Source organism: Anser brachyrhynchus (genome assembly GCF_964034855.1).
Source record: "Anser brachyrhynchus genome assembly, chromosome: 19".
Classification (NCBI taxonomy): Eukaryota; Metazoa; Chordata; class Aves; order Anseriformes; family Anatidae; genus Anser; species Anser brachyrhynchus.
The window spans coordinates 557,455-569,797 of NC_137712.1; the positions used below are offsets into that span (position 1 = coordinate 557,455).

The window sequence follows — 12,343 nt, forward strand, 5'->3', positions numbered from 1 at the left end:
TACTTCTGACAGGTTGCTTATTGTTGCAAATGTTTGTATCTCAAGCCCCAGCTGAAGTATGCAGCAGAATTATCATTTAGGCATTTTTTGTCTTCTGCTCATAATTCTTGAGCAATACTAGAATAGGATTGATGCATATTTGCAGTAGAGAAGAATTTTAAAGTAGAGCATAGCTACTCATAATGAACACTGAGTGAAAAATGATTTTGAACCCCCTGATAGTGCTTTGACACAATTGCTGAGCTTGGTTGGACAATTGGGCTTTATTGCTCTCTGTAGATTTACTCAAGAGGCTGAGAACTGTCCTGACATGGGGGCAGTAAAAGAAACTCGTCTGACTAAATTTCATATAGAGCTCCACAAAATGGTCAAGTGCAGGTATATCTAGCGAAGAGCTGCATGCATGTGTGAAATGGGAAAAATCTGACCACTGTCCCTACCCGCAATGCAATAAACCTCTACCACTAGCACAGCACAAGACTTTTATGCTTTAATAGCTAATTACTGACAAGAGATTCATTCAACACTATTGATAACATATTGCTGCCTTCACTTAATATTTGCCAAGAAAATATCACACCTGTCTTGGAAAGGAATTTCACCACACCCACTGAAATGGGCAAATTGTGAAGTATCCCCATGATAAATAAACTTTGATATCAGAATCTGAACTAAATATTTTCATTTCTTCTTTTTTTTTTTCATTATGTGCCTGATTTTTTTTAGTTTAGTTAATTTAGTTAATATGAAAACTCCAGAGAATAATTTGCAGCAAATAGCTATTTGACAAATTTATTCTTATTTTCTACCTGTGAAATACCATGAAGGTATTGTGTTTTTTTAAAGAATAACTGAAATGCTTTTCCATCTTTTGTACTAATGGTTTACTAGTACTTGGAATTCAAGCTATGCTGCTTACCAGGGAGTGGTCAGACAGTTTCTGTGGTGCTTTAAAATGTTCTTTCTTATAGAGATCAAGTTAAGAAATCTGCTGCAAAAGCTTATAACATATGATCATGGAAGTTCACTTCCATGTATTTGGAGCTCCCTTACTAGAAATGTTTTTGCTAGTTTAACTGTTCATTGCACATGAACTCAAAAGGAGAATGAATGTGCTTATGGCAGATGGACTTAGAAGTATGGCTTTGGAATGGCTCCTCCACCTTTCTTAGCACGAGAAGTGTCAGCAGCCCTCCAGTCCTGAACTTCTCCACAATGAAGAATGTCAGGCTTGTGGGAGCAGCAATGAACTCAGACCTATCTAAGAAGCTTACAGTGAGCTCCTCCTAGTGAAACCCGCTTCAATGCTGTCTGACCTTGGAGTGCTCAGGCCTTGTTAGCTGCCAACCAACCCCAGGTGCTGCCCCCGCAAGATGGACCTGCCGTCCTGCTGTTGTGGTACTCACACCCTCTGCTTTTTAACTCTGACATGCTTTGGGAATGTCCAGGTAACGTTCCTCATGTGCCTAACTAGGGAGGATGCTTGGGTGTGATTTAATCACTATAAGGCTATAGCATGATCTGGACAATATGTCACTGGAAGCAGCTCTATGTCTGATGACTAGGTATTCCCTAACTACTTCCTGATTACGGTGGGGAGGTCTTTGCTCATACCGTAGTCTGAGGCAAATTCTCATTCTGTGTGAGGGAGGCTTCTTGAAAACAGAACTGAAAATGCAGTCTAAGAAGTTCTTTTTTGTTTATATTTTGATAAAACAGTGTTGCTGCTCCAAAGCTTGTCCAAACGATCTTTTTATGATTTGAAATCTATGCCTCTTGTGACTGTCCATGTGTGTTAAAATATTTGGGCAGAGATACATTTAAACTGTATCTAACCCATTGACTACACTGAAAATTGAACGAAGAACTATGCATTATAGTTCATATGTTTACTTCTACAAATGCAGTCCATATGACAAGGTAATTCCTACGGCAGCACTTCTAATGATAGCCAGGTTGTTCATATCCTGGTTAACAGATCTTTCTTCTAAATAATTGGGTACCCTGAAGTTCTCTCTGTCCTGTCTTCCTCTGTCCTTTTTTCCCTCCTTGAGCAAAACCCTAGAGGACATGTAAGATAAATCCCTTTATTCAATTCTGATAACATTTCTTTGTTCGATGCCTCACATAGTGAACATAAGAATGGTCAGCAAATGGAAAAAGCTGTAGACCAGTTTCAAGCCATACATGAAGACTTGGTGTTAGGTTTAATTGGTGGGTGGGGGTAACTATAGGTTGATAATTAGATACTGACAGTAAGTTACTAGCCAAAATGAGAATCAATTACAGGCAGAATTTCCATATAAAAACTTGACCCTTTGAACTCATTTACCTACAAATTTATAGATATTTACTAGACCTGGTCCACTATGTCATGTATGTCACTCTAATGGAAGCTTCTCCAAGGATAAAAACTTGTAAAACTGTTGTGATATCATTTCAGATCTGTGGACTTAGATAGGGCTATCTGCTCATTAGAAAGCTACTGCTTTAATTTCACATACGTGTTCTTGGACTTGTGTTCTTACAGCTGTGAGTCTGTGCTGAGATGGAGGTTACGTGGGCATGACTCCGACTGATCAAATCTTCATGTAGCTAGATGTACTTTTCCAGGACTCTTAGGAGAAAGTTTGAGCTTCTACATTTTTGAATGAGGAGATCATTAATTTATACCCTCTGCTAGCTCACACTTGACTGGACTAGTATAAGATTTTTGAGACTACACAGTGTCTCAGACTTTGGGGAAAGATGTTCAGCTTCAGAATGGAGGAGATTCTTTGCAACGGAAACTTCTTTATGCAAAAGGAAGGTATTGATAGAAAAAAACCCCCAACACATTATGCAAAGAATATGTCTGATGATCCAATGTGAGGCTCCATCTTGGGAGAAGAAAGAATAAAAATTGCTGACGTTTCAGCAAATTGGCTTACTAGAATTTCGTTTTTAACTCCTCCTTTCCTTGGTCTGGGTCTGGGATCTCTGCTAGCTGGTAATATAGCCATAGCCAATGCTTGTGGCAGACTCACTGACTCTGCCTTTCTTGGTCTCAAGTATCCCCTGTAACTTTACCTTTATTCTGCTTAATAATGCAGCCCATTGTCTGCAGTTCCCCTCAAGACATTTCAAGCAGTTCTTAGTGTCAGCTGTAATTCTGTCAGTAACTCAATCCAGGATGGGCTGTCACTGTTTAGCAATGCTCTTGAACTCTGTAGCTCCTTGGAAGCAGTTGCTAAATTAATGTAAACAATGCCCTTGGGATAATGGGCAATACTACCTTTTTATTTCTTATCTGTAAATAAAATAAGACTTGATTCCACTAGGAATGCAACTGGCCTGGTAATGAGATCCCAGTCTGGTCTGGCTTCAAAGTTCATGTTTGTTTACCAGAAGAGGAGTCAGTCCTGAATATAAACCTGATCAGTGTCCTACACTTGGAAAGACCAGAAGATGGGATAAAATATGGAAATAAAAATATGGGATGAGGTATCTTATTTTATTTTCTTGAGAGGCCAAGGGTGATCAATAGATGGTTTCAGGAAAAGCAAACTGTTTGCAGAGATCCCAGCACTTCTGTGTCAGAGGCTGAGCATTATTCCAAGTAGGAATTGTCAATGGAATTAATATCTTGGATTAACAGTTAAAGAAGAGCTATTCTCCTGGCAGTTTTCTGTGTAGAAGAGTGACCTCTTGCCAGCCCCACTAGGGCTGGGAGGGAATGGGATGCACCTAGGCAGCGTAACTGTGACTGATGAGGGGCAGACCACTGGAAACTGAAATGAGTATTGCACTGTCCTGGCACGTCACTGAGCTCTCACAGACAGGGAGCATCTGGGAGAAGCAGATAAGCAGGGCAAGGAGACATTGTCTTCCTCCTACCTCATGTTGCCAATATGCAGCCAGTTCACAAGTGTTCAGTGACATCTACTGCTGTAGATACAGAGCTACAGACATTGCAAGTGTGGCTACCTGGGTAACTGTGTAGCACAGTAATAACTTGATGCCATGGTAAAGGTAGCCCTCATTTAGGATATATACGTGCCAATGATGAAATCATGCTTAGGGTCATAGCTCTGTATTAAGACAACATATAATACCTGTGGAGGAGACGTATCTTCCCTTAACCTAAGCAAACATACATTAATCCCATAAGTTCTAGCGAATTACTCTGGAGCAACTTAGTTTTATCTAAGAGCAGGATTTGGCCTGCTAGGTCTAAATCATTCATGGTAAAAGGGCACAGGCTTCCATCACCATGCCTTCAAGTGCTTTGCCTTAATGAGAACAAAAATAGGTAAAATTCTCCAGTCTTATACTGCTTGAATGATTTTTTATTTTATTTATTTTTTTAAATTTTCCTTAGATTGGAATGTGTGTGCTTTTGTGCAGCCCAGTACACCGAGATACTTTGGCACCCACAAGATGAGGGCATTTCCTATGGCTTCCTGTGTAACAAGGCAATTCTGAATAAGGAAAACTGAAATTATCAGAGTAATCCCCACCAGATACTGTTATAAAATTCCAAGTTAGTATCAGCATGTTACCTAACCAAAGCTATTTGATGACTGGGTTTTTGTAACAACAGTCACAACTAGCAAAAGCAATAAAGCTGAAAGACAAGCAGAAAAATGCTGCTGCTGTTGTTTTTTAATTCAATTTTTTCCCCTCATTTCCTATTTGTCATCTTCTCTTGTCTCTCTTCTTGCAGCTTGTGGGTCATGGGACAAAATATAAGTCTGTCATGGAATCAATGCAGTGATCTCTTATACAGATACAATCCCTATTATAATTCTCTGTGGTAGATTCAATGAAATTCTTCTTTTCTTGCCAGCTGTTTCAAATCACTGACTATGATGGTCTGGTTCTTATTCAGTATTATTTAATAATTGATTGGCTTTTCAAATAGTGCCCTGATCTCTCTTTCTCTCCTCCCCCCCCCCCCCCCCCCCCCCCCGCTCTCTTTCTCTTTTTAAGGTAATCAATGGACATATTGGATCTTGCTCAAATACATGGCAGACAGAAACTGAAATACATAGCAATGGTAGGCAATGCAAGGAGCTTGTCAGATTTTCATATTTGCCCCAGAAGGTCAAAACATACAAGTCACTTTAATGGCTGAAGTTATCTTTCTTTTTTAGACATGGTTGATTGTGAACATTTTGCATGTCTCACTTTGAATTTTTGATATGACCATGAGAGAGATTGGGAGTATTGTGACACATCCAAGCAAGCTCTCAGGTTTACCAAAAATCTCCAAAATCACACAAGCTTTTCATGTTTACCTGGGGTCTTATTCATAAAGCACACACCATGGAGGAACCATGCCAAAAAACATCCTCGGAAAGAAAGTAGGTTGAGATGGAGAGGAAAGAGCCACCTTTGAACAGAGAAAGCATCCCCCTGATGAAGTGGGAAATTTTCATTTCATCAGATACATTTGACATCTTGTAAAAGCAGTCCAACTAAGGAGATCTCCTCCAACATAAACACTGTGTTGCTTAGAAACAACCCATTAATTACTGTTGCTGAATTCTCTGAGATGCTGGGAAGCCTGAATCTTGTACCATGAGTGAAACAAAATTGTATGGGTTCTGAAACCAACTGTATCTTCTGTGTTATATTCTAATGGCCTGGGATATGCATGCCCCTGTGAGGCCCCACCTGGAGTGCTGTGTCCAGGTTTGGGGCCCTCAGCACAAGAAAGATGTGGACCTGTTAGAGTGAGTCCAGAGGAGGGCTAAAAAGGCAATTTAGAGGGCTGGAGCACCTCTACTATGAAGAAAGGCTGAGAGAGCTGGGGCTGTTCAGCCTGGAGAAGAGAAGGCTCCGGGGTGACCTCGTTGCAGCCTTTCAATACTTAAAGGAGTCTTATAAAAAAGGTGGAGAAGGACTCTTTACTTGGGTAGATAATGACAGGACAAGGGGGAATGGTCTTAAACTAAAAGAGGATAGATTTAGACTAGACAGACATTAGGAAGAAATTCTTCACTGTAAGGGTAGTGAGGCACTGGAACAGGTTGCTCAGAGAGGTTATGGATGCCTCATCCCTGGAGGTGTTCAAGGCCAGGCTGGATGGGGCCTTGGCCAACCTGATCTAGTGGGTGGTGTCCCTGTCTATGGCAGGGGGGTTGGAGTTAGATGATCTTTAGGGTCCCTTCCAACCTGAGCCATTCTATGATTCTATGATATGGTATGTGAGTTACATAGTGACAGAGACCATGTGCTATCATGGGATTTATGGCAATAAAATTTCATGTTTATCTCTGCTTGTTTGCTTAAACGTGCTTAGTGGAGACCATGACCCCAAGTTTTTTTTGTTTGTTCGTTTGTTTGCTTTTTCCCCAGTCCTGTCTTTGTGTAAAATGGTACTGAAAAATAGAGATTCAAACTGATACCTTGCACCTTATGCTTCCTGTTACAAATTAATATGGTTTCTCTACTTTCCATCAATAATTCTGGGGTAGTTAGAAGCTATCAGACATGGCTTTCATTTGCTCTAAGAATATGCTACACCCTGGCTAAACAAAGGACAAGTACATGACTTGCAAGTTCTGAGATAGCCTAACCCTTTTCTTCCCACTTAATAAATAATAATAATAATAATTAAACAGACATGGAATTATAATTTTAAAACAAATACTTGTCTAAAATGTCTTCTTTCTCTCTAAAGTTTATTCTGCAGCTCCTCAGTGTGACATCTGGAAACCTACCAGGTTAAATGGATAGTCAGCGACAAATGCAGGATCTTCAAAATACTTTCTACAGAAAGCTGTTCCTGGGGGGAGAATTCAGTGGAATATGGCTAACACTGAAGGAGGTCTTATCTTTGGTAAAAGCAATAGTGCTAGGGTAAGTAATAACCTGAAACCTCTCTCATGCATCCCATTTTCCAAATGCTGGAATACATGATGCTTACGTGTATGCAGTACCATGCACTAAGACTTGCTGAAAGTCGATTAGGAAGATTTTTTTATAACTTCTTGAGAAATTGCTCTCCCCTTCAGTAAGTTTTCACAAGTGTCTTAGATAAAATTTTTAGGATTTTTCAAGGTTCTTGAGAATGTTAATAATACTGCTCAGGGCCTCGGGGAAGGAGCAAGTTGATCTAACAGGTTGTTTCCATCTCTTATTTCTCTGTGTTTCTTTGATGTAAGGATTTTCTGCATTTATGTGTTGCTACTTCTCTTGGCAATCATTGTCTAGTGTTTTTACCAATCATAGGTAATGGCAGAGGCTACTTGAAGCACAATGTTGCCATAGAAACACAATAGCATCTAGTTGGGTCTAACCTCTCTCTCTCCCATTTTAGCCCCCATGGGAAGAAGAAATTCAGGCCTTAAAAATTAATCAATTTGATGTTAACTTTTAGAAGTGATTTTCTTTTGGTTGCCTGGGTTTCCTGCCGGATATTCTCATGCTGATTTAGTTATTTACACTGCTAATACAGTATTAGAATTACAGCAACTAATTATTAGCACCAGTAGTGCAGTAGTTACCAGAGACATCATTACTCTTAGTACTACCCCTATTATTATTATTATTGTTTATTAACTTGAAAGACTAATTGGATTCTTGTTTCAGTCATTTACTTATATAGCCATGGAGGGAAACTTGCAGCATAATATGGGAGATATGAACCCAGAGAAACCTGAGTGAGACCTTCAGTGATGAGTGAGGCTCATGAATCCTGTGCAGGAATGTGCCTCTCAGCCAGGGGCCCAGCGCAGCAGTGCCTGCTTGGCTCTATTACACTGAATCACATTTCTTGCATTTGCAGATGCTAGTCATAATTGCTTCCCAGCCCCCTGCAACCTTGGTTGAGCACACAGTGCTATGGCCTCATATTTGGAGTCTTATGAATCTGTTTTTCCTCTTTTTACTGATGTTTTTCAGATTCTTGTTCCTTTTCTGGGCAAGTGCTGGCCATGCCATGGACTGCAGTCTGACAACAAGCCCTTTACAAGCTCTTTGCCACGATTCAGTGATCATCTTTAATCTGTATAATTCTGTTATTTTCTCTGCTTACTCCCACTTAAGAATGGCAATATCTACAGGTCATGAGTGAAGGAAAAGTTCTGGGGAGTGCTGTTCTGATGGTACTTGTCCCAGGCAATGTGACTTTATAACTGGGTGCTTACAGAAGAGTAATTTCAGTTAATCTAATAATTAGCAGTTTCAAGGAATCCATGGGAACCAGAGCTTTCTGTTGTATTCTGTCTTTGTGAGTGGCGATGTTTGGATCAGTTTACTGACATTGCACACCCTAGTGAGCATATACTCTAACATCGAAGAACAGGCTAGTGCTGTGATACTTCAAACAGTGTGGAAAAAAGCATTCAGCTATTGTTTTAAATTGTCATTGCTGGTTACAAAGAGAAAACAAAGGTCTGTGCTGGGTGAGTTCTGCATCATTAAGATATGAGCAGATGCAAACCCATGGCAGCTTGTATAATAACAAAGGTAGGACATCAGAATTGCCTGCTCCTTTCAGTTCCTTTTCTACAATAAATACTGCTGCCTGAGACGGCTGAAGAAAAATAAAAATAATAAAGCATTTGCAATATGACTGGCTTCTGGCAAGCAAAGATGGTGACTCAGCTCACTCAGAGATGACATTAAATGTTTCAATCCCTCTCTTGTCCTGGCCTATGGAAATAGGAAGTCGTTAGGAAATTTACCTAAGAGTTGTCTTTTAAAGAATTTACCTTAACTCCAAACCAGTAGTTCGCACAGTGAGAACACTGACAAACATATCTCTAGTTAAATAAAATCTGTTCAGGGAGGAATATCCCTCTAATAATACTTTAGGCTGGAAAAGCATAGCCTTGCCAGGACTGGATTAGGCAATTATAGATGTGACTGTATGGCCCCTGTCTACTGCACTGTGATTAGATCAGGCTGTAGCCTTTCAATAAAAATTAAATAAATAAAAATTAAAAAAATGTGCATCTCTAAAGATTTAGGAGACGGTTTTAGAATATAAATGGAATAGAATCAACTGTCGGAAAGTATAGAGACAGCTGCCTGTGTTTGAGGGGAGTCTTAAGTAATAACTTTGACATAGCAAGAACACCTGATATATTATCAATATATGTTTAGTTCAAGGCCAACAGCTCACAGAGGTTTCCAGTGCCTCTCTAGGATGGAGCTGTGCTTGGCCAGTGGGAAGAGTACTGTCAGTACTGAAGAGTTACAGAAGCTAATCAATCATGAAGTCTCCTTAGTGGGAATGCTGTGTCTGGGAATGGCGCAGATCTCAGGGTGCTACCATGTCATGTCAGTGTTGAGCATTGCTGTGTAACAGAAATTTGTTTTATCTTTTGTAAGCAGCAATAACATTAACTTTCTTGGTCTTGTTAAACAGAGCTTGGCCCTCTAAAATTTGTATGTAGTTCTTCTGGAGTTTGCAGTTCATCTGCCTGCACTGTACTTTTAAGTTTCATTGAGCATTCCTGACACTTTATACTCTTCCCTTCCCTCTCCTAGCTAACGTGTTTCTGATCTATACCAGCCCATATAAAAACCCAGAAAGGAGAAACACTCTCCACTCTCCTTCTATAAATTGGTAAAAGTTTTCCTGAGACTTCACAACCCTTTGGAAGCACACAAAGTACATTTCATACTTTCCAGGTACAGTGCATGAAAATTCTGCTAAGTAAACACTATAAAGTAGGTTTTAAGAAAATGTTAGTCACCATTATGCAATTCAAAAACCAAAACCACAAATAAAGTGCTAGTATACTTGGTTTTATTAGTTGTGACTGCAAATACTGTGTACACAAAGGAAATCTTTGAACACCAACCAGCCTACAATTGTATGCATTTTACTCTTACAAGGCAATTTGTCTAGTAATATTGGCGTTAACTTTTTTCATCTGGTATACACAGCTTATCCAACGGACAGTGTCTTCTGTAATACACCTGAAAAAATCCACATAAAGCAGTGGGTTGTTGCTTTTTTGTTTGTTTTGGTTTGGATTTTTATGTTTATTTATTTTGTTTGATTTTACTTAGGTCATTCTCCATTTTTTAAACAATCTTAGCTTCCCTTCTTTTTCCTCTTTGCTATTAACTACAGTGAACATGATGTTTTCATGCATGGTCTTTTCACTTCAAAGTAAGTAGAAGCAATGTGCACTCCATTAAAAAAGTACAAAGTATCTAAATCCTAATTTTTCAGGTCAGCCAGAGGTACATCTGTTTAAACATGTTACTTATATGTGTGTGTACAGTACAGGAAGCTGCAGTACTTTTCAGAACTGCCTGGAGTTGTATCTTTTTTATTCTTCTCTTTCTCAAAACAATTTTAAATCTACAAGAAAGGTCAGAGGAGGTTACGATTCCTGACCCAGTGCTGAACTGAGGCTGCCTCTACTGTCTTTTTGATGCTCCGACCAGGGTCACTGAACTGGGGGTTATTATTGGCTCCCTGTGTCTATGAGGCACAGCCTATCCCAAACAATTTTTAAATTACCACTGGCATGAGACTGTCAGGAGGGATAGTAGCTGGGAATGTCTAGACACTGCAGCCAAGACAAGCTCCCCTATGGTGGAGTCACCATGCACGGAAGGGGGTCAGAGAGAGGGGCCGGGAAACTGCCCCTGGAGCTCCTAGGCTGAAAGACAAAACTCCCATAATGCGTTTTGCAATTTGCTCCAGGGGTTTAACCAAAGAATTTAAGATAAGGAAATCTAAAGGCCTTGCAACTGGGAGAATTTTCAACTGTTTTATTGCTTTCCATAGATTCTAAAGCCAACTGTCTGCTTTTATGAGCTCTTTAAATCACACATCACAATATCTCAGCTTCAGTCGCACTAAACTGTCTCAGAATTTGTACTGATTCTTCTTGACTTTGTTCTTTAAAAATTAACGTTGAGGTATGACTTTAAGGATTTCTCAAAAAATTCTGATCCTTCTGTAAATCTATAACACTTTGCAGCTCAGGTCAGCTGTCTTTTCCAGTGTGTTAAACTCCCAGTAAGGCACAGAGAGGTCATGGGAGTCTTTAAAAGGTCTCTTTTCCTGTTCATCACCCTGTTTAAGCAGAATTGCTAGGGAAAAGAGAGGTGAACTCAGCTTCCTAACCTTTCCAGCTCACTGTTTGTGTTTTTGACTTGGGTTTCATGGTTTTGTTTTTTGTTTGCTTGTTTGTTTGTTTTTAGGTGATTTAATCCAGAATGTGCTGACAGCTTATGTATTATTTAAAGATATATCAAAATTTAGTAATTAACACATTAATAAACACCATACTATTTATAATAACAATACAGTCAATTTGAACTTTATACTGAAGGATATTTTTAATAGAAAAATGTCATAGTCAGCCAGGATATATTGTGACTAGTATTAAACTTTCACCCCAATTTGAAACAAAATTTTGAAGTTGAAGTGATTAATTTTTAATTACATTTTGAGAAGTTGTTTTGTATTTTTAAAAGCTCTTTATTTTATTTTATTTATTTTATTTTATTTTATTTTATTTTATTTTATTTTATTTTATTTTATTTTATTTTATTATTTTATTTTTTATTTTTTATTTTTTTTTCTGACAGATACAGCAGTTGTAATATCCATAATACGGCTTCAGAAAGTAGAGAAATCTGCCATAATGTTGCAGATAGTAAAGAACTGGTAAGAGATATCTGAGCTGTGGATGTATTTTGGAAGTGGCTGACATGATGCGATATACAATTACTCTAGACTTCTATCATGTTACACTACACCACATAAAAATGATTGCACACTGTGTATGTCTTCATTTGCCACTTGCTGCTCCTCCAAAGATACGGTCTCAACAGGAAACCTGTCTGCATGTGCCCTAGACCACTCTACCCACTGGCAAGACATCTGCCTAGAAGGTTTTAGGTTGGTCTGACAGGTGCACCGAAGCACACAACCGCTTTGGACAGGTTACTCCTATCCCCAGGATGTGCCCACAGCCTGTTGCAATGGGGACCTGGGCACCAACAATGCCCCAGCTTGCTGCCCCAGTCCTGTGGAAGTGTTCTCTCAGTGGCACTGCTGACCAGGGATCAATCGCTGGCTTTGTTTCTTGGGATGCTTTGCAGACACTCCATCCCCACTGCTCAGGTGCCATGTGTGGCAGTGCTGAGTCACTGGTGCTGTGGCCCCAAGCTAGTGGTGGGGCTGGGCGTGGGAGTGGGCAACCTGTGGCTTTGTGTCCTTCTTCTGCATGTAAAAAACACTCACAAAATTCTCTGTATTTCTCTGAAGGCAGTTGAATAGTGAATATTTTCCTAAGGGAAAGCAAAGCTGTATGAAAACTACAGCATTTTCCCTTATGGCCCTTGATAAAATTCACCATTTTCCAAAGGGACAATTTTC

At 39.5% G+C, this 12,343-nt stretch overlaps 1 long non-coding RNA gene across 1 annotated transcript; it reads left to right on the forward strand.

The window, feature by feature from the left end:
* Nucleotides 1–742: 742 nt before the first annotated feature.
* On the forward strand, nt 743–11,816 carry LOC308180300. Its single transcript, XR_013940876.1, has 3 exons — nt 743–1,448; nt 6,668–6,846; nt 7,891–11,816. It is a non-coding gene; the product is annotated as an uncharacterized lncRNA (long non-coding RNA).
* Nucleotides 11,817–12,343: the final 527 nt, after the last annotated feature.